We start from the raw sequence: 23,527 nt of genomic DNA on the forward strand, positions 1-23,527 counted from the left end.
CCATCGAGGGTTCCTCCCCCCACCCTCGATTTTCCTGTTTTGCTTCTCTCTCCATTTCTGTCCAGGCCTCCGCCCCTTCCACAGTGAGGGGTGGTTAGGAGCCATAGGCCGAGATGGCTCCTTGGGAAGGCAAGTCGGGATCCCAGGCTAGGAGGAAGCTGGCAGCCCCGTCTCCACTGGGCCCACAGTGTGAGTCGTGCCTTAGAGACTCCGGGTTGTCCTGTTCTTTCTGGGCTCGCTCATCTCCCCCCAACCCTGTCACACCCCACCCCGCCCATACCTCCACTGCTGAAGTTCCTCCAGCCCCTCTGTCTGCCTTGTGAAGGTGGCAGGGGCCAGGTCTGCCTGACATAGGACCACATCCTGTCCCTGCCTCACCTGGAGCGGCACAGCAGAGCTCAGGCAGGGCACAGCCAGGCCCTGGTCAGCACTGAATGGCAGAGGAAAGATCTTAGGAAAGGAGAGGAATCGTCACCCCCTCCTGCCAACTGGGATGACTGGGGAGTGCCATGCTCATTCAAAGCTGAATCAGAAACCAGCCGTGGAACAGAATTCCTGCCGAGGCTTCCAGGGCCGCTCCTCCACCACCCTCCCCCAGGTTGAGGCACTGTGGCGCCCTCATCAGGAAGAGGTTTGGGGTCCCCTTGTTGTCACTGCTGGCTCTGCCACCCCATCTTGTTCGTGGCAGCTGGTTGGGTCAGCTGCCTGTCCGTGGTGGAGCCAGGCCCTTCCCAGGGCTGTGGAGAAAACCTGCTCTCCTCTAGCCGGGCCTCTCCAGAAGCCGGTAATCAGAAAGGATGTGTCTCCTGCTCCAACTCTACCCCCGAGACAGCTCAGAGCCAGAAGGCACCGAGGACTCTGGCCCAAGTGGGGAAGCTGAGGCAGAGAGCAGAGGGGGTCATGCAGTGAGTGGGTGGGGTGTGGGAGACAGAGAGGGGCTGGGGGCCTGGGGTGGGGGTGTCTGCCTCTTCCCTCCACCTCCTCCCCTCCTTAGCAGCTGAAGACTCAGCCCTGAGGTCTGGGGCAATGGAAGTCAAGACACCGGACCCCTACATCCTGGGGTAGGCCCGACTCAGCATCCTGCCCCAGCTTCAGCCCCACACTCATTTCTGGCATAGAAGATTCCGCCGAGGTAGCTCTTTCCTCTTGGGGTCTGCCAGGAGTGCCTCAGCTGGTTCCTGCTCCCAGGCCTGGCCCCGAAGCCTGAGGGGCTTTCTCAGCCTTAGCCCTGGGTGCTGGGGTGAAGTTGGCAGGGGAGAGCTTGACACTTCGCCTCCCTGATGGCCATGCTGAGGGACAGTGGTGACCCTGGTCACTTGGTGCTGGTGTAGGGGCCTGTGCCCTTCCAGGGCCAGTGAGACAGCCTTCTACTCCCCCGACCCAGAGCTGAGTCCGGGGGCCCCAGGCCCACCCCCTGGAGGTCTGTGCTCTTGCCTCCCAGCCCCCACCCTGCGGGAGAGCAGCCCCAGCGCCTCATCTCCCCAAAGGCGGCAGATGCTTGATTCTCCTGCCCTCTTTCTTCCTTCCCCTGTATTTATTTATTTATTTATTGCTTGTGCTAACGACCAAAATAGTCTCCCTCTTTAGTGCACTTGAAGCGGGAGGGCGGATGGGACGAGCCAGGAGCGAGGAAGACTTGGCCCCTGGGGAGTGTGTGTGTGGAGGCGTGTGCCTGTGTGAGCCTGCATGCATACATGTGTGGTGCACACATGCACACTCGGCTCTTCACGTGTATGACTGGGTTAGTAATACAGATATGTGATCTATACGTGTGTGTGTGTGTGTGTGTGTGTGTATGCAGGTGGTTATGTGTCTGTCTACCCACAGGCGTTTCCGTGTGCAAGTTTCCTATGAGGGGGGCTGTGAGGGTGGGCACCCACCCGTCAGGTTGGGCACTGGCACAGTTGAACCCCACGGTCCCCGACCCTCTGCCCTGATTACGCACGTCTGCGCCTGAGCGGAGCTTGTGTTCCAGGATGAGGCACCTGGAGGTGAGCGTGTGCGTCCGGCTCGTGTGTAGGAGGCTGTGTGTGTGCCCATGTGAATCCATGTACTTGAGTGTGTGTCTGTGTGCAGCCTATGCCTGCTGCTCAGAGCACGGTGGCCGCCCCCTGAGCCTCTGCTGGTGCTGTGCTGCCCGGTCCCCACCCAGAGGGTCCTGGGGGGCAGGGAGGAGCCACTGTTGGGAGGCCCCTGTACAGGGTGTCTGCCCTGCGTGAGGTCATAGAATGTCAAATTATTTTAAATGGTGAAACTGGAGAATTTTCATGTTATTTTCAATACATAGCAGTATCTAAAGACGTAGGCGATGAGACTAGACCACATTAAATGCATTTTGATCTCTTTGAGGTCCCCTGTGTCGAGATGTGTTTTCTGAAGGTCCCCTGCATGGCTCCACGGCGTGCTGGGTATCCGCCCGGCTTCCTCAGCCTCTGCCTTGGGTGGGGGTTTCCTGGGGCTTCCTCATGGGTGAGGGTGGGGCATGGTGGCAGCTGTTGGGAGACGGAACAGAACTCAGCCTCCTCGCAGCTCCCAGTGGTCTCCGGCAAGCACACAGGGCTTGTCCCATGATGTCACCCCTCCCAGGTGGCAGGGCCGAGCCTCCTGCCTTCCCTTCCTTCTGCAAGGATGTGCTGGGTGCCTGCTGTTGCAGCAGCGCCCTCCCCAGCTGGGGGAGGCTGACCTGAGACAGGCAACTCCTTTCCCAGGAGGGGAAGCCCTGCTCCAGCTTGTAGCAGGCAGGGGCTGAGGAGTTTCAGAGCGTGCCGGTGTCTCCACTGAGGTGACGAGACAAGCCTGGGGTGGGGTGAGGGAACACACATGGCCCAATTTTGGGAAACTAGACTTTCATCTGTACCTTGAGGCTCAGCCCCAGATCTCCAAGGTCTTCAGCAGGGACTTGTGGGGAGAGAATTCCTTCCCTTCCCAAACTATGTGAGTGGAGAGTTCTCCACTCCTCTGCATCAGCAAAGGGCTCAGGGGACCCTCTTTCTGCAGGATTTCGATGATGATTCCAGACAACCCCGGATAAGAATCCCCTGCCCGAGTCATTCCCGGGTGATGGTGCAGTGCATGGCAGAACATGGAGCAGGGGCTTGGGTGCCAGGGCCTAGAGGGTCACGAAGGCTTCCCAGTGGGAGCTCCCTTGGGTTGGACTTCGGGTGACTGGGGGACCCTGGAGGTGGCTTGGTTTCGTGGGGACCTCCTTTCTGACTCTGGGGCCCTCCTGGGACCCCAGTAGCAGGATCTAAGCCAACTGGGGCCAAAACACGGTGGCATCTGTCTCCACTCCACTCAAGCCCTCTGGGCCATTCCCATGGCACTGACTGATAGGCATGAGGCCCTGGCCCCAGTTGGTGCTCAACAAATGCTTATCGTAGAGTCTCCAGGTGCGCTGTCCTGGCTGTACTAATGCCGCAAAGGGCCCTGGGTCAGCATCCAGGCCACTCATTTGCTGGGGGACCTCCTGTGAATTCCTTTCCCCCTGCAGCCTCGGTCTCCTGATCTGCAAAAAGGGGGTGTTCATAAGAATGGCCAGCTCACAGGTTTGTTAGAAAGGAGGAGAAAGAACCCTGACATAGTGAGTGCTCCTCGGTGCCTGTCTTCTGCTAAGTCAGACTGCACTGGCACTGCCTGCCCTCCTGAGGGGCACGCGGAGGTGCTGCTCTGGCTCAAGGTCACAGCAAGGAACACATAGCCCAAGCCTAACCCCAGGTCTGCGTGACTTCCGTGCACTTCCCTGCTTCTCCAGGGATGATGTGAGCCCAACCCAGAATCTGCTTTAAAACAGGTAGAGCTGGGGTGGGGGTGGAGAGCTTGTGAGTGTTCACTGAGCGCCTGCGAACTTGAAGTTTGAGGTCTGTCAGGCCCCGCCCTTGATCTTGGCCTGGCCCGTGTCAGCAGGCCTCAGAGGCACTGCTAACCTATTTTAGAGGAGTTTGGTGGAGGGAAGCTAAGGGACTTGCTCGAGGCCCCCACAGGGTAGTTCCTCAAGCTGGGATCTAAGCCAGGCCCTGGGCCCTTCGGTCAGTTGACCCAGATGCTGCCACCCTGCTGGGCACTGGACACCTCAGGGCCTCCGCCTGCTGGTTACCAGGGCTGGGCTGCGGACTCAGCCAGTGGAGGGATGCCCCAGCTGGGGCCTGCCCTGGACTCATCTCCACTTTGCCCTTCCTAAAACCAGTCTGCAGGGAGGACCCCCACAACTCGGGAGGAATCACAGCCCAGATCAGAGCTGCCTGTGGGCTCCCCAACAGCAGTGGGGGCCCCCAAGGACACATCTGACCCCCTTCAGCCCACTCTCCACCCAGCACCAGAGTTGTCTTCTTACAACCAGAATCAGGCCTTGCAGCCCCCTGCCTGAAACCCCCCTAGCTTCTCCCTAACACTGGCAATAAAATCCCAGCTGCTCCCTGCCCGCTTCACCTCTGCAAGCCCGCCCCGTGCAGCGCAACCTTCCCTGCTGTCCCTCTCGCTCCTGCCCCTCTGCTGCAGGCACCTTGCCCCTTGAGTTCCTTGACATTCCACATGTCCCCCCACCCCAGGACCTTTGCGTGTGCCTTCCCTCTACCTGACACTTTCCCCTCAGGTCTCAGCAGACCCAGCTCCTCAATTTTCGAGTCTACGCCTTCCCGGACCCAGTGTGAGGGATGGCAGATGCTCCCTCTGGAGGCAGCCGTCACCCCCAGGCTTGCTGTCTGCTGTCCTCACCAGGCTGCGAGCTCTGCAGGGCAGGGACTGCCGTCTCCGTCCCCGCTGGTGCCCAGTGCCAGGAGCAGGGCATGGAGGAGCTCCATGTGTGCTTGGATGGCGGGTGCGGGCCCTGCAGGCGTCTCTCCCACACAGAGGGCTCTACAGGTCTTGCCACCAGAGGCCCCCTTTTTGCTGACCCAGCCAGGATGGGGCCCAGCCACTGGCCACACCCAGGGGAGAGCAGCCCAGCCTGGGGCAACTGGAACTGGGAACCAGGAACAGAGCGGGCGAGGGCTTTTGTGCTGAAGGCGATTTGAGCCCAAGGAAGGCTCTGGGTACTCCACCCGCTTTCCTCCTTGGTGCTACCAAGAAAATGTAGAAGGTGGCTCCCCTTCACCCACAGCTGGACTGGGACCTGGATGGCCTGGCTTCTGGACTCTGCCCTTGAGTGTTTATGACTGGCCAACTCTGGGCCTCAGTTTCCTTCTATGGAACAAGAGCTCCATTCATTCCTTCAGCAAGTATTTATGAGCCGCCACAGTGAGCGTCAGGGGCCAGATGGGAAGGAAGCCAGGCCCAGCAGATGGTGAACAAGAGTCTGGGCCTGAGTCCTCGAAGTGGGGATTCTGGTGCAGGGGAAGGATAGGGGAGAGGGGAGCAGCCCGGGCAGGAAGGAGCTGAGGAGGGATGTGGGTGCCACTGGAGCCCATCACAGTCTGGCACTCCTAGGGGTGTGAAGAGGGGCAAGGGGCTGTCCTCCTTAGGTGAGGGGGGCGGGGCGGCTGTGGCGGCTGTTGCGCTCATCAGTCAGTCCTTGCCTGCAGCCACCCTGGGAGAGGAGGTGGATCCTATGGATCCAGGACTATTCTCCAGAGAAGGGTAGCGGGGAGATGGGCACTCCTCCCAGGAACCGGATCTGAGTGGTCCCAACCATGTCCACTGCAGCAAGGAGCTACAGAGCAGCGTGGTCCTGGGCTCCAGTGGGACACATGCAGGGGCTGCGTCCGGAGGCAGGGAGGCCTGGCTGGAGGGACCGGGGATCTCCCAAAGGAAGTGACACTTCCTCTGGGATCTGCGGGATGAGTGGGTGTTTGCCAGGCACACAGGGTAGTGCTTCCCAGGGAGAGGGACAGGCACAACCAAAGGCCTTGCAGTGGGAGACAGCAGAAGGAAGATGCTTGGCTGGGGTGGGCGGGTCACCAAGAGCCCGAGGACCCTGTGCAGGGCCCAGCCTCAGTCCTGTTCCCAGCCCCAACCCGGCCTCCACCATAGCCACAGTGTGGCTGCATTGCCCACCCCGGAATGTCAGCCCTTGGGAGCAGGACTTTTTGTTCTGCTTCGTTCATGGCTGGGTCCCAGCCCCCAGAACTGCAAGTGCCAGCACCCAGTAGGCACTCAGTAAATCCTTAGCTGCTTCAGGATGTAAAAGGACCTTCAAGTCAGAGTTGGTGCAGTGTGGGCTTGTCCCTGGGGTGCCTGGGACCCTGCTGTGGGGCAGGGTAGGGTGGTAACCACCAGTGATCGGAGCAGGAAGGGATAGGGTTCACAACGGGTCCCAGGGGCTCCTCTGCACAGCTAATGCCAGAGGTGCTGGGAGGGGGGGGGGGTGGGCCACACGAGCAACCCCAGCCTCAGATTAGGGACCCACCGACCAGGATCCACTGTGCTGTCAGAATAACATTTCGAAAGGCAAAAAATAAAATGCATAGAGTTCCAAAGGAAATCTGTTTTATTGAAATGCAGTTATCGAAATATGAACAGATACATTGGTGGTATACCAATGGCCCTATTTCCTCACGGACCTGCTAATGGCCTCTGCCTCCCTGGCTGGTGAGCACAGCCCCTCCCAAGGGGGCCAGCAACGTCACAGGGCATGGGAATGCCTCCTGATCTGTGGGCGACAGGATAGCAGGCACTGGGCACTGCTCACCCTTGTCTGTCAGGGGCTGGGCTGGGCCAGAGTAATTTCTTGAACCCAGTGCTGAATCTCAGAGTCAGAGCACTCCTGCCCGCCCCAACCCCCAGCCCCCAAGTCTGCTCGACCTGAGGGAGGATGGGGTGCTCCCTACGGAACACCAGGACAGTTCAAGGGTCTTCGCCCTGCACTTGTTTGGAGGCTGCAATGGTGGGTCGTGGCTTTCACTTCATGGCTGTTACAGGGCACTCCCTTTGTGCTTAGCCCAGAAGCCGTAAACACTATGAATGCCATGGACAAGAGAATAGCAGGGAATGAAAGCTAGGGGTCCTCTTGGTCATGACCCTATGCCAGTCCTGGTGCCACCCAGAGAGGACGTCTGAGGACTCTGAAGACCTTGGCTGCACTAACTTCTCTGCGCCTATTCTCTCTTCTGTAAAATGGGGCTGATGATCATAAAGCCACGGGTAAGAAGTAGGCAACTGCCTGTGGCAGCACCTGGCACATGGGCACTGCCTGAGCACCAGCTTTCCTCTCTTGCTGCCATGATCTGGGGTACAAGCATCCCAGGCGGGGCAACCCTGGACTGGTGCTCTGTGGCTGGAGGAGAAAGGGAAGGCCAGTGGGGCTGGGCCAGTTAGAGCTAGGGAAGAGGAATAAGCTGGGGCTGGGGCTGGGATCTGCTGACTCCAAGTGTGATGGGAGCAAGAAAGACCCCTGACATGTTTGACTTTTCAGGATCATTCCTGTTGCCATGTAGGAAGCAGGCCAGGGAGGAGGGCCCTGGGACTAGGGTAGGAGGCTGAGTGTGAAGCCCAAGAAGGGGCCCGAGGAAACATCGCGGCATCCAGGCTGGTCTGTGGACTTGGGTGGGAGCAGCCAGGCAGATGGGGAGGACTAGGGAGAAGAAGCTTGCGGAGAGTGATGGCCTCTCTGGATGCTTTAAAATGCAAACAAAGGCACAGCCACTTTGGAGGTTGGTTTGCAGTTTCTTGATAAAGTTAAACTACACTTGTCAGATGGTCCCGCCGTTTGTCAACTAGGTACTACTCAAGAGAAATGAGACTCATGTTCACACAAAAACTTGTAAGTGGATGTTTATAGCAGTTTTAGTAGTAATCACCCAAACAAGGAAGTGGCCCACATGTGCCTCACCTGGTGAGGGGACAAGCAAGCCGTGGCCCACCCCAAGATGGAAGCGTCCCGAGCAGGGAGAATGGAGGATATTGATACCTGGCACCACAAACGTGTCCCAAAGGAAGCAGCTGAGTGGAAGGAGCCAGGCCCCGCCACTTCCTGCTGTGGGTCCCACGCGTGTCTGTGGAAGCTGTGAACGGGGTAGGGGATGGAGAACACATCCGTAGCTGCCAGGGGCTGAGGGTGGAGGAGTGGTTACCACGAGGGACAGGAGGCAGTTTTGGGGCTTGGTGTCTTGATCATGGCTACACGGATATGTGCACTTTGTCAAAACTCACAGGACGGTGCACAGCAAAGGATGAGTATAGGTACATTACACCTTAAATTTTTTTTAAAGTGGGGAAAGAAAAAGAAGTTGCCACAAAAACCTTGTATGTTGAGCCACCAGCCTGTCTGGATTTCAGACACATTGGAGGAGAGGTCGGGTCTGTAGGTTGAGACTGGGGAGTCACCAGCTGTGGATGGAGTCAAGTGACTGAGAGATTAAAGACACCAGACACCTAGACACCGAGGATGTGGCAAGGCGAGGTTGGGAGAGGGCACGGGGGCGGAAGGCATTGGGAATGACAGAGGCAAATTGGCAGGAAGATTGACACACAGATAAAAAGAGATGGTTGGATGAGCAGAATGACAGGCAGAGAGACAGACGTGGACTAACAGACAGGCAGAAAGTGGAGACAGAGACAAATATCCACTAACTGAGCAACAGGTAGACAGAAAGATGCTGTAAAGATAGAAAGTTGTGTAAGTGGGTGGATGGAGTTAAGGGTAGCTCTCAGGTGGACACAGACAGAAATGCAGACAGATGTCTCGGCTTATGAGTGCATGCACAGCCTGCCCTGATTTTTTGGGGCATTCTTCTAGATCTTGGATCTGTGGTGTTGGCATTGACTTACGTCCTCTTTGGAGTCAGACGTCTCCTCTCGCTCAGTGCCCTGCTCCACACTTCCCTTCTGCTGGGCCGGCCACTGCTGCACAAGTGGCTGCAGAAATCCTTCGTGGCAGGGACTAAGGAAGGCAGGCTGGGCTGCTGTGCACCCCGGGCCATTTTCTGAGTTGGGAAAAGGGTGCTGTCCAGGTGGTGTGGGCCGTGTAAAGGCAGTAAGGGTTTCATGAGGCCTGTCAGTGCATATCATCTGGAGTAGGGTGTGTGCTGGGGAGCGGGGAGGAGGAGGACAGAGAAAACAGGAAACTTTGAGCTTGCCTGAGGAAGACCATCCACATGGATTATGAAGGATGGCTCATATTGACTGTATTGTCATTCAAATGTGCAAAATTAATTATTGAATTTTTTTTTTTACTGACCAGAAGTAACTCCTGACTTACAGAATATTTTCATTTCCAAGTCACACTTTACCCTGAGTTACATAGCAGGCGCATCTGTAGTGATTCTGCACCCCAGGCCCTCGCCAGCCCCTGGAAGACACTGGCTGGCCCTTGGCTGAAATGACCCAAATCAAAAACCCCTGTCTTTCTGCTAATGGGTGTTAGGGAGATTGACCAGCAAAGAGCTATGGACAAGAAGCAGGACTGTACATTTAAAAAGGACAAAAGTCAGAGCCCAGTCCCAGGCCTGGGCAGCTCCCGTCAGAGTCCCATCCCTCTTGCTCTGAACCGGCTGTGGCTCGCACTTTTTCCCATGGTCATGCCTGGGAAAGGAAGGTGCGGGGACATGCAGGAGAGCTGGGGCGCGGAGTCACATCTGTTTCCAGAATATTCATGCTAAGGGAGGAACAGGGTCCGCATTGGAGAACTTGGGGCGGGTGACTGGAAAAAGGGAAGCTAGAGCCACTTGTATTATTTCCTGGGGTAACAGAAAACTTGGAGCCACAAGTGAGTCCTGGGAGAGTTTGGGTTAACTGGCCGCGAAGTCATCCTGTGTCGTGTGTGTGTGTGTGTGTGTGTGTGTGTGTGTGTGTATGTGTGTTCCAGTGTGTGTTTTTCCCTGTGTGGCCTCTGTGTGTGTGTGTGTTTGCCTGAACTGGTTTCAGCAGTGAAAATCCTGGTGCTGACATGGACAGAATTCATGAAAGCATTTCGAGTCCTAAGTCAGCTGACCTATGTTGGGATGTGGCACGTGTTGCATCGTCTGCCTTTGAAAAGGGTTTTTCTGTGAGGGCTTGCAATGAAGGCACTCTGCTCAGAAAATGGCGGAAGGAAGTCATGCCCCCAAAAGGAGCCATGAGTGAATTCTACTATTAATTGTAAGTCTTAGATTCTGGGCTCAATATTGCCATTTTCATGATGTTCAAGTGATATAAAGGGCCAAACAATGTGAATCTCAAAACTAATGTGGGAATAGAGTACTTCCTGCTCTTTGACTGTTTGACTAAGCACATACATCAACTTTTCATATTTTTATTTATTTTATTCTTGCTTGTTTTGGGTTTAAGGGGAAACTTTCATGACAATTGTACCCTGAAGCCATTTTCCTGGAATGTGTCTAGGCAAGGGATTCCAACTGGAACCCGTGGAGGCCAGGAAAACACTAGTCATCATGATGTATTGCTTCATCTGGGGAACACTGTAAGGGACTCAACTCCAGGCACTGGTGTCTGGCTCTTGTGCATTTGCTAAATTGACATGACTCCAGGATCTGTAGCAGGCCCACACATCCTTGATGAATACAGTGAAGTCTTGTTTTTACCAGCACTCAGTTGGCCAAGTATCTTTTCCAGCAACGAGATATCAGAGGACACAGTGAAGTTATTCAAATTAGGATGGAAAAAAATCACAAAAATTTACTTAAAATCATGTTTATCGAAGTTTCAGTGGGGTCAGGTTAGGTAGTAAATAACAATACAGAATGAATATTTTAACGAGATTCCAATTTTAAGCTTGTCTTTTTTCCTTTATGTTTCATTATTTACTCATTGTACATTCACAGAAATACATTTGCTGAGCAAAGAGAATGACATTTGGAAGATAAGTGATTAAATAGTGTCTAAACTAGTTGCGACAACTGACACCACCACCAGTAACATGGGCTGTTCAATGAACTCTGGCAACAATTAAACATCTATTCATCAGTACCTAAGATACAAAAATAAAACTTTCATCTCTAAAATAGTAAGGTATATGTTCAAACAATGCATCCTTAATTTTTTTTAGAGACAGGGTCTCGCTGTGTTGCCCAGGCAGGTCTTGAACTCCTGGCCTCAAGCAATCCTCCCACCTAGGCCTCCCAAAGTGCTGGGATTATAGGCGTGAGCCACCACGCCTGGCCATCCTTGATTTTTAAGACTCCAAATTAAGTTGAAATAGAATGATATATCTAAATCAGATGAAGCATGTTTCTCTTTAAATGAGGGAACTTACAAAACAGAAGTATTTTTGTTACGTGAGCTAAGAGGCAATAAAGCCTTGTGTGCTAGGTACCCACGATGGCAGCATGAAGACAAAAACAGGAGGAATCAAAGCAATTGTAATGTGCAGATAACATGGTTCTTTAGGGTCAAAGGAAGGCTTCCTTTGTGCTCTATTAATGAAGCATAGTATTCATGATGCGTGAACGTGGAATGAAATCCCAATGTCCTTTGGCACAGAACCACACTCATTTCATGAATTGTTCATGAATTGTTGATGGCTGCTTTTACAAAACCATGGCAGAATTGAGTAGTTGTGACAGAGACCATATGGCCTACAAAGCCTAAAATATTTAATATCTCACCATTTATAGAAAAAGTTTGGAGATCTCTGATGTAAGCTCCAAGAAGCAGCCAACTTTGTCTGTTTTGTGCACAGACATTCTAGCTCATAAGGAAGGCACTTTTCGAATTTGTCTGTAATGGGTGAATGGACAGACAGATGGGTGGATGGACGCATGGATGGATGGACAGTTCCCACACAGTGTTGGAGTTGACTAATGGCCAGACCATACATTTATGGCAGCAGAATCTACAACCTCATGGGAGCTTATCCCACAGGTTTCAGCCACTTACTATGAAGCAGGCTTAGAAAAGACCAAGAGTGGGGCTCTCCCAGGAAGAAGTGATAGATGGGGAGCAGGTGGTGCTGATGGAAGGGGCTGAGTGGGGTCTGTGGAGGCCACCATGGGTGAGGAGGACGTGGAGGCTACAGGCGCTGATGGACAGGGGAAAGTTGGCATTAGATGCCAGCCTGCATGACTTGAGAATGCAGAGCGGCTCCCGTGATGAGGCTGTACCCAAACTCCACTTTCTAAATTGCATTTTCTGTCCCTGTCATCTGAATCATCCCCCACCTATCAAAGGACTTTTCTACCCCTGGATCCTCCTATGCTCGCCCACCAAATGCAAGGGAGCTGTTTGCCTCATGCTATGGGCTATGTCCCCGCAATTCATATGTTGAAGCCCTAACCCCGGTGCCTCAGAATGTGACTGCATTTGAAGATGGGATCTTTAAAGAGGTAATTAAAGTGGAGTGAGGTGATGAGGGTGGCCCTAATTCAATCGGAGTGATGTCCTTATAAGAAGAGATTAGGATGAAGGTGTGCACAGAGGGTCAACCATGTGAGGACACAGGGAGAAGACGGCCGTCTACAAGCCAAGGAAAAGCCTGAGGTGACACCGTTTCCCAGGATCCCCGTGGCAGACTGATTGCATTTGATCACTTCCAGGATGAAGAGGGCAGCAAGATGTTCTCCCTGGAAGAGGCACTTACTCTGAATATGGGCTTATCTTCTCTGCCCGTAATCCTTCCATGGAAGTACAATCTGTTAACCACAGACATTTTCACCATCATGGTGTCCCACTCAGAATTGCTCTGACTCAGGAAGCTACTTTATATCAAAGGAATGTGGCAATGGGTCAGTGCTGGTGGAATTCACTGATGCTGCCTTGTTCCCTGCCTTCCAAAAGCAGCTGATCTGGGAGAACAGTGGAATGGAGATTTTTCTCTCTGAGGCAAAGGAAAAAAAAAAAGAACTGTACTTGATTATGACTTTCTCTCAATAGAAACACCATATTGCCAAATGCTGCAGACACTAATACGAATGGATGACAAGGCAGCAGTCCTTGCCAGCACACTCAAGCAGGGTCAGAGAAGACACATTGCAGTGGGTTGGAATCACGGCCCCTGAATTATCCAGGCCCTCACCCCTGGATCCTAGGAAAGTTCCCTGACACAGAGAAAGGATCTTTGCAGATGTGATTTAAATTAAGGTCTTGAGAAGTGGGGGATTATGGTAGATGACCCAGGTGGTGCTAAATGCAATCACATGTGTCTTTATCAGAGGGAGGCAGAGGGAGATTTTACTACAGACAGAAGAGGAGGTGGCCATGTGACCACGGAGGCAGAGGGTGGAGGTGGCCAGCAGCCACTAGAAACTGGAGGAGACGAGGATTGGGGTCTCCCGGAGCCTGTGGAGGGAGCGCGGCCCTGCTGACACCTTGATTCCAGCCCAGTGAGGCAGGTTTAGGACTCCTGGCCTCTGAACTGTGACAGAATAAATATTTGTTGTCTTCAGCCACCAAGTTTGTGGTAATTTGTTACAGCAACCACAGGAAATGAATATATCCATGCCAAAATTAATACATGCATTCCATTTTATATTCTTTTCCAGCCTTAAAATAAAACCAACAAGTGCTTCCAGATTTTCTTTTATACTTCTCTTTGTGCATTCAGTTCAGTAAATGTTCAAAAGGGTAATACATTTATAAAATGTGATGCCAAATTGCATAAAATTGACCAGACTAAAGGGGAAAATTTACCCTTTTATGAAATAAAATATAATTTACAGATCACCAGCATTAATTTATATCATGTCCTGCTTTGGGCTTCCAAATTCTGTTGGCAATTTTACCCTGGAAAAATATCATGAACCAAATAGGAAAACTGGTATTCTAAATACACTTCCTTCATGTGACACATTTCTTGTGTGTGGATGTAATGAGAATTCAAAAAAAGAAAAAAAATGATGTGTTTTTATTCCTCCCTTTATTGCCAAAATTTAGGCAGTAAAAACAGGCACCAAAGGAATGAGTTAAGATGGATTTAGAAGAGGACAAGTGGAAGCCAGGCAGGACAGAATTCTAAGATGAGGGTCAAGGTCCTCACCCTCCTCCTTAGCGGTGGCCCTGGGATGCGATGCGATGTCACTCCCGTGGTTATGGCACATTACATGGCAAAGACGATTTCCGCAGATGCGGAGACACAGGCTCTTCTCCTGATGGTCTTGAAGGGGAAAAAGCCATGTTGTGGAGACAGCCACCTGGCGGGGAATGGATAGGCTTGAATCTTTCTTTAAATGTTTGGTAGCATTCAATAGGGGAGAATCCGCCTATTCTAGGTGCTGTAGTTTGCATGTTTGACCCCTTAAAAATCTTATGTTGAAATTTATCCCCAGTGGTGGCGATGGGGCCTAATGGGAGGTATTTGGGTTATGGGGGTGGATTCCTCATGAATAGATTAATGCTTTCCCTCAGGGTGAGTGAGCTCTTGTTCTACTAGTTCCTGGGAGAGCTGGTTGTTCAAAAGAGCCTGGCACCTCCTCCCTCTCTCTCTTGCCTCCTGTCTCGCCCTGTGACCTCTGTGCACACTGGCTCCCCTTCCCCTTCTGCCACGAGTGGAAGCTCCTTGAGGCCTCACCAGAAGCAGATGTTGGTGCCATGCTTCCTATACAGGCTGCAGAACTGTGAGCCAAAAAAATCTCTTTTCTTTATAAATTACCTAGCCTCAGGGATTCCTTTATAGCAACACGTAACAGACTAAGGCATTTGCTGTTTTGTATAAACGGAATCACACAATATGTGGCCTTTTGTGACCGGCTTGTTTCACTTAGCATCATTTTTTCAGCATTCATCCATGTGGTCGTGTGTATCAGGACTTCATTCTCTTTATGGCTGAATAACAATCCATTGTATGTATGCACCACATTTGATGCACTCCGCACTCCTTCATCTGTTGCTGGACACTTGGGATTGTTTACTCCTTTTGGCTGTTATGAATAATACTGCTATTAACACTGGCATGCAAGTATCTGTTTGAGTCCCTATTTTCAATGCTTTCGGGATTATACCTAGGCGTGGAAATGCAGGGCCATATGGTAATTCTATGTTTAACTTTTTGAGGAAACTCCATGCCGCTTGCCACAGCGGCTGCACCATTTTCCATTCCCACCAGCAATATACAAGAGTTCCAATTTCTCCACATCCTTGCCAACACTTGTTATTTTCCATTAAAAACATTACAGGCATCCTAGTAGGTGTGAAGTGCTATCTCATTACGGTTTTGAGTTTCATTTCCCCAGTGACAAATGATGTGAGAATCTGGTGGCCCAGTGGGCTGGGTGATCTGCTGGGTTGCATGGTGGGGCGGGTTCACTTGCCTCCTTCGTCCCCTCCCAGAGCTCAGGATGCTTTGTGATGTGGGCCTAAACTCTAGTCAGGAGAGCACATTCTCTGCTCAGGTACCTGAGGTGGCTGTGAGCTTCAGATGATGAAGAATTTTGTTTGGTTTCTTCTGCATTTTAGTGAGCCCTGGAGCTTTGGTTCCATTTTTTCATTTGTATGGAGTTGGGATCATCTTTCTGCCATCTGACTGCATTCGGTGGTGTCCACATTTGCCAGTTTGGAAAAAACATGTACCCAAATCAGGTAATGAAACCCAAGGGCTGCCCACTGAAGCAGTAGGCTTTCATCTTCCCTTCCCAACTCCCATTTTTCTAAATCTATTATTGGGATGGAAAGACCTAGGGATGGGGACTCTTGGGAGATTTTTTCTTGAGACGGAGTCTCGCTCTGTAGCCTAGGCTGGAGTGCAGTGGCACGATCTTGGCTCACTGCAAGTTCCGCCTCCCGGGTTCATGCCATTCTCCTGCCTCAGTCTCCGGAGTAGCTGGGACTACAGGTGCCCGCCACCACGCCCGGCTAATTTTTTTTGTATTTTTAGTAGAGACGGGGTTTCACTGTGTTAGCCAGGATGGTCTCGATCTCCTGACCTCATGATCCGCCCGCCTTGGCCTCCCAAAGTGCTGGGATGACAGGTGTGAGCCACCACGCCTGGCCAACTCTTGGGAGATTTAAACATCAGTAGTCTAGAATAGGTTGAGCAGGGCAGAGCCTGAGCAGGGCAGTAGTCTAGAATAGGTTGAGCAGGGACCCCCTGCTAGGCCTGGGGCAGGCTTCCAGGGCTAAGCCCCACACTGCAGTGCAGGCTGTGGACCAGCTTCCCTGCCCCCTGCCACCTGCCCAATGCAGGAGCCTCTGGGCCATGCCATTCCCTTTTGGTGGGCTGGGCTGGATAGTGCCGCTGGCCTCTGGCAGGCTGGTGGGACCCACAGGAGCTGTCTCAGGGGCTGGACCCTGCAGAATGCAGCCTGTATGTGCCGAATAGCTGAGATTCCATGCCCCACAATTTAGAAATCCATGTAGAAAAGAATTCTTTATTTGAGATTGGTGGAGAAGGATCAGAAGACCATATTTTTAAAATCAATGTTTATATATGTATGTATGTATTTATTTTTTATTTAGTTTTGCACCTACACTATACACTGGATCAATCAATTTTAAAAATGAATAACATGGAAACGAGACAGATCTCAATGAAACCCATGTAAGATTATTGATCACATTATGATTCTTAATCACGCTCTCTCAGGATCTCAAACTCACCAAAATGGACCTGCCTCCTGGATTCCGTGGCAAATAGGCTGTGAGAGTGTCCCTTCTGGTTCTGCTCACAGGCTACAGAGGGCAGCAAACAGGACGAGAATCTGTCATCGACTCAAGAGCAGCCAAAGAGACCCTTAGCAGTGGAGGGAGAAATAGGTGTATGGAACTCAAGACCCCTCGCCCAGGAAGATGAGCAGGTCCTGCACCCCAGTTCCTGCCATGGGGTCCAATAAGAGGAACTTAGTAATTTCTTCTGCTGAAGAGAGGGAAGGGTAAACCTACCCATGGCATGAAGCCTTGGGCAGAGCCCAGGCCCACTAAGCAGCAGAACCATCTCTTGGGTAAAGGGAATATGGACACCCAGAGATAAGTGAGCCATTGCCTGGAGCCTCCAGAGGACGGCAGGCTCGTGCCTGGAGCCAACACAAGGAAAAGAAGTCCACCCAAGGGGGTGCTCAAGGCCCAGGCAGAGCCACCCTGTGATTACAGGGCACCCACCTCCCTGAGCACAGCAGAGAGCGGAGGGCTGCAGCTCTGTGGGCCTCAGTGTCAGAGAGCTCCACACAATAAGAAGGTCACAGGCAGCGTCCGAGAAACCAAGCAACCTTGCAGTCACCCACTCCCAGGCTTCTAGGGAATGTTTTCCCAGCCAGACCCTGACAGCCCGGACGAGAGCAGCAGGGCCATGGGCCATGCTCACACCTGGCAGTTTCCTTGAGTCACCCAGAAAGTCCTCCTCCATCCCCAATCCCAGCAAAATGATGGCCTTACTTCTCACTACCAGCCATGCTGAATCTTCCTGAATGGATACATTTATTTACCAAGGAAGGACAGTGTTTTTTCCTCTCTGTGCTGAGTTTGGGGGAAGTTTAGAATATCCTAGGAACTGGAGCTGAGGGAAAAGGTTGGCTTCAGCTCTTTCAGAGAGCCGGCTTGGACTTCTGGAAACTGACCAGCACCTGGCAGGGGGTTTGAAGCCACGTGGGACACCCATGGTCATCCCAGGTTTCCTCACTTGTCTCTGTGAATACTGCCTTTAGAAAACCAATACAAAAAACAAAAAACAAACAAACAAACAAAAAACAAAAAACAAACCCAAGCACTCAGGGACTTAGAAAATGAGAAGACTCATCAAAGAACAAGCGTCAGGACCTGGTCTTGTCAGTCCTTCCGTGCCCTCGTTCTACTGAACTGCACAGCCACCAAGCTGCTGGGGCTGCACGGGAACCAGACAGTCACAGTTCTATTGCTCAGTCTCCAGGGCAAAAAGAGACCAGAACCTTTACATATCCTGAACATGGAACTAAGATATGGGAGTCTTGAGGCTCTAAGTTCAGAAGGGTGAGGAACAATGGCCATGACTGAATATTTGGGAGGAGAATTGCTTTCACGTGTCCCCTGAGATCCCATCCACCCCAGTTGGAAGCTGGGGACACCAGCACTGCTCCCCAACTCTTAGCTTAGCCTCAGCTGACCCCGAGCTTCCCCTGCCCCTACCTGTATGGGAACCCAGCACTCCTGGCCCAGCCTGTGTCTTGACAGTGGGGAGGGAGGCTGAGGGGCAGGCAGGAAGGGTATAACCCCGGCACACCTGGCAGTGGAAGGAGAAGCTGTTACCAGGCAGGGCAAAGAGCACAGGGAGCCCCACAGGTCTTCAAGTAGCACTCGCTTGCTCTCCAGCCACTGGAAGGAGCTGATGCCATGCTAGAGACATGGAAATTAACCCACAGCCCACCACCTTCCCCCCACCACAAGACAGCCCCGCCTGAAAGTAGGCATACTTACCTTAAAAAAACGCTCATATGGACAGGCAAAGGAACTGGCAAAGCTAATGCAATTTTGAAAAACAAGGCCAGGGGAGGTGGCTCATGCCTGTAATCCCAGCACTTTGGAAGGGTGAGGTGGACAGATCACTTGAGGCCAGGAATTGGAGACTGGCCTGGCCAACATGGCGAAGCCCTGTCTCTACTAAAAACACAAAAATTAGCTGGGTCTGGTGGCACGCACCTATAATCCCAGCTACCCGGGAGGCTGAATTGCTTGACCCCAGGAGGTGGAGATTGCAGCGAGCCAAGATTATGTGCTCCAGCCTGGGCAACAGAGCATGACTCTGACTCAAAAAAAAAAAAAAAAGAAAACAAGAATAAAGTTGCCCCTATTTCAACACTTATTACACAGTGAATAAAGACTGTGCGCATAGGCAGAGGGACAGACACTTCGATCAACAGGACAGAATGGAGACCCAAATTAAAGTGCCCAACTGATTTTTGACAAATGTGCTCAAGCAATTCATGGGAGGAAAGGTAGCCTCTCTGTCACGTGGAAGTAGGGAAATTGCACATCACAGGCACAGCAAGCAGGCAGGCAGAGAGAGAGCTCTTGACCTAGACTCTGAAGCCTCACCTTGTACAAGCATTCACTCGAGGTGGATCACACACTTCAATGTGAAACGCAAAACTGGAAAACTTTAGGGAAAAGGATTCTAAGAGAAAAGTTAGGTTTCTAGGGCTAGGTAAAGATCTTTGAAGGCTTGACTGCAAAAGCACGATCTGTAAAGAGAAGTGGATAAATTGGAAGTCATCAAAATAACTCATGCTCTATGAAAGACCCTCTTAAGAGGATGAAATGACTAAACATAGACTGGGAGTCTGGTCCAGGACTCACATCCAGAACATATAAAGAACCCTCAAAACTCTTCAATAACTTGATTGGGCCATGGTCAGCCTCCTGGCCTCCCCTGCCTGCCTAGAACTTCCCAGGCTCCTGGGTGCCCCCTTGGAATTAGAGAATCTTTCGGGGTCCCCAGAGTGACTTTCCTTCCTGCATGTATGACACGAAGGGGAACCCAGGTAGGAATTTACAGACACTGTGCTCGTCCTAGTGGAGTGGGCATCTATTGCATGAGACACACCACAAGCCACTGTCCAACAGCAGAGAGACTATGGCAAGGACAAGAGGGACATGCTGCATGGGGTAGGTTGCAGACCAGAGTGCAACCATGCTCCAGGGCCTCCTGGGGAGATGGTGTGCACGTCCAGGTGGGAGAAGTGGGCTTTCAGGACAGAAGGAGGGACGGCTTTCCAGGGCTGGGGCCAAAGCCTTCCTCATCTTCCATCTCTCAATTCCACATTCTTCCTCCTCACTCACCACAGTCGTGGGGGCTGAATTCCTGAATTCCTAAGACTCCCCTCTCCTGGGGAACTGGTCGCTGTCCTGCCCACCTCTCTGATGGCTGCTCCCATCCCTGGCCACATCCACCTCTGGATGCTTCTTGCCATCACACAGTCCCACAGCCAGCCCTGCAACTGTGCGCCCACAGTGTTTAGAATCCTGCAGCCACTGGCCCCAGGCTTTGAATCCATGGGCTGAGGCCTTTAAGGACATCAGCAGGACCCAGCCAAAGGAGCGCCACCCACCCAGCCAGAGAACATTGATGCAGGGAGATGGAAATAGGATTTAGTTACTGAGACCTTGTTTACACAAAAATATTCTGAGAGAACTCATAGATGGGAGGGAGTAAACCAGTCTCTGTGGCCCATGGAGAGAGGCTCGGGACAAGTGGGGTCGTGGAGAGGAGCCGGGAGCAGAGGATGAAAAGCAGGAAGTTTCAATGTATGTGGTTTAAATGGCCTGGCTCAGCAGGACCCCAGGGGTTCAAGTCCACTCCTGGTGAGGCCCTGAACAACTCGTCTCTGCAGGCAGCAGGGAGCCACTGCAGGTGTGGGACGGAGGGAGGGTCACAATGAATAGCGGGTTTGAGAGATTCCTAGGGCGTTTTCTTCCTAATCTCATGATGGGGTTAGGTAAGCAGCCTCGGCCTCAACCCCGCTCCTGCTGCCACCTCTGCCCTCAGATTCTGCCTCTGGGTCTCCAGGCAGAGATGCTGCTGCCCCGGAGAGGGTGCTTGACCTTCCAAGGGTTCCCGCTGCTCAGAGGCACACAATTTAGCATATAATTAGAGCATCGAACAGGGAATACTGTGCTAGTTCCTAGGAAACATTTCCTCTGGGCACAGTCCGCACATATGCTGCAATTGCACCCGATGGCCCACCCACAGGCTTTGATATCACAGATCCATTTTAGACCCTTTCTCACAAAGGAATGGAAAGAAAAGAAAGTTGAATGCAAATTAAGTACACTCTGTCACAGCCTCGCTATCAGGGTTTCCTGGATCTACAGCACATAAACCTTTCAAACATCACACTGACTACAAAGCAGTCATCGGAATGATCCTTTTGCCAAATATTCAAAGAAAAGAAGCGCAAAGCATTTACAAAGGTTCCAGAGGGTGCAAAGAAAGCCTTTCTATTGCTAGGCATAAAGCTATCACAAAGCAACAGGGCTGTGAGGGTCCCCAGAACAAATTAATACATACAAAAAGACTAAGTTGCTCCCTTCCACTGGAGCTAGGAACACCTTGAAAAAAATGAACTGGGGTTGAAGGCAGCTAACTCAATTACATATATCTATATCTACACACACACACACACACACACACACACACACACATATTTTGCCAGATCTAAAATATACTACAAAGTGTCTCTACTAAAGCCATAATATACAGCACAATATTATGCTGTAGACCAGCTGACCCATGAAGACTACAAAGCCTGGAAATATCCCAGCTATGTGTGGGAATTTGGTATATGATAAAGGCATCATGTCAAATCGCTGAGGAAAAGATGGACTTTTAAATAAATGGTGCTGGGAAAACTGGATGGCCATCCTGAAAACAACGAGATTGGGTACACATCTCACGTGTCACACAAGATCAAACTCCAATCGACTGGAGATTTAAATGTGGAAACTGAAACCATGTAAGAACCAGAAGCGAACATGAGTAATTCTGTGAAAACCTGGGTGTAGAGAAGGCTTTTATCATTATGCTTCAAAGAATCTGATGCACTCACAGAAAGAACTAGCAAATTAATACATAAATATTAAATGAAACCTTTTTACATGGCCAAAAGCACCATAAATGACAGCAAAATACAAGTAAAAAATTGGGAGACAATGTTTGCAGCAGATAGAAGATTAATCTAGCTAATATTTAAAAAGTCTTGAAATTGACAGAATAAAAAGAAAAATGTGAATACAAATGGTCCTTAAAGCATCTTTGAATATTTGCAGCTCAGTTGCAGAGACCCTAGGGAATCCTCCTGTTGGCCACCTGCAGGAGGAAACGAAAATGAGACTGCTCAGGACTGCAGGGTGACCCCTACAGTTCTCCCTGGACATGGCCTGTTCAGACTCAAACCCAACCCACACCCCAGGTGTATAGAAGAAGCCTGGTGAGGGCAGGAGGGGGCAGTGAGGGTCCACAGAACATTCAAGTCCACCAGATGTGGCCCACCCTGAGGGCCGGGATCCCAACCTAGGCACTTGGTGGCTGAGGAAACCATGGGGGGTGTTTGGATGACTCTGCCTGGGCCTGTGTCCAAGGATGCAAATGACTGCCCTCAGTGATTCAACCAAGGCCAGGGAGGCCTCGCCTCGGTTGGGGAGCAGCAGGTGGCAAATTGGAGCCCTGGCTGGGCAAACAGGAGCCTTGGCTGAGTTAGTGTGACCCAGGATGAGTCAAGGCTGAATGAGTTGGGTGTCCAATCCTCTTGCTGGTGGGTGGGGGTCACATCCCCTCAACTGGAAACAGGGCGGGCTCTGAGACAGCTGTGCCCACTGAAGGGCGGGGAAAGATTCACCTGCTGGTTTCTGGCCCAGGACTGAGGACACTGGCACCTTTCCCTGCCTGTCTCTTGGGGCTTTCTTTTCATGATCCCTGAGCCTCCATGGAAGAAGTCCGACCACCTGAGACCAGCAGGCTGGAGGCTAGGTGCAGGTTCTCTGGAAGCAACCCTTCCAAGGCACGAGTGCAGCCATCCAGGTCTGAAACCAGCCCAGACACCACTGAAAACCATCATGCGTCCCAGGTGGAGACCACGTGGAGCAGAAGAATCTTACAGGAAGGACTTGAGATTCCTAGAAGTATTCTTGGTTTTACGGTCATATAACTCCATAGAAAGACACACAGGTATTATAATGGTTGAGTTTGTTCCATGGAAACAGTGGGACTAATTGTAAATCTCATTAAAGGATATGAGCGAAGACTGAGGACCTGTATAGGTTAAGTGTGTGTATATAGATCTTCTATTTACTTAGAACTCTTCAGGAAATTTGCATGAGAAATGGCCAATGACTATCTCTTGGAACGAAAGCCAGAGGTGATGAATGGCATTTTATTTTGATTTTACACACTCTTCACTGTATGATCATTTTATACTAAATATGCGTAATAAAAATAAAATCTCCTGATAATTATTCACATAAATATGAGATTCACAATATGAGAGATAAATACATCTAAAAACAAAAGAGACCCAGGCAATTGCATCATATGTGATCCAATCCTATCACTTTAAAATTATCCAAAGGAATTATGCACATTTGCTAATATTTTAAATAATGTGATTCTTCTCCGTTCTCTATAAGTGTGACAAATTGGAAGTATAACATTGATCTCACACTGAATCTTGTATAAAAACAATGAACTCTAATGCAATGATTTTTATATTAAATTTACTTACATAATGAAACATATCAAGGAATTAAAGGGAGGGGTATTGTCATCTGGAATCAGAAGAGCTCACAGCCATCTGCACTGTTGATTGAAGATTTGAGCGAGGGGTCCTAGAGACTGAGTCAGTGGGCTGGGGTCTAGTCTTCACTCCTTTTTTGATCAGGTAACTTTAACTTTGTGTCTGTTTCATTGTTTATTTAGCACTGCTGGTACAAACACAGAAGAGCAATTGATCCTCACTGGTGTTCTTCAGGGACAGCCGGTGGTAGGTGAGGGTGGGCTGGGAGGAAGGTGGCATTTTGGGAGGGAAAGAGTGTCCACTCCCCAAGCAGTTTGATTTGCTGGGGCTGTCCCTTTGACACCAAAGATGAGCCCTTACTGTTCTTTTCTATTTCTCTAAGCTCCCTCTGAGAATCACAGGTTAAGATTTTTTTTTGTACTGGTACTAATTATAATAAACTTTTGATTGTACTGCCAATTTAAAAATTATATTTCATTTTTCTCCATTCACAGTAGCAAATCTCTGAACAGATGCTTTGCCTGTATTGAATATGC

This window comes from Pongo abelii, chromosome 19, assembly GCF_028885655.2.
Source record: "Pongo abelii isolate AG06213 chromosome 19, NHGRI_mPonAbe1-v2.0_pri, whole genome shotgun sequence".
Lineage (NCBI taxonomy): Eukaryota > Metazoa > Chordata > Mammalia > Primates > Hominidae > Pongo > Pongo abelii.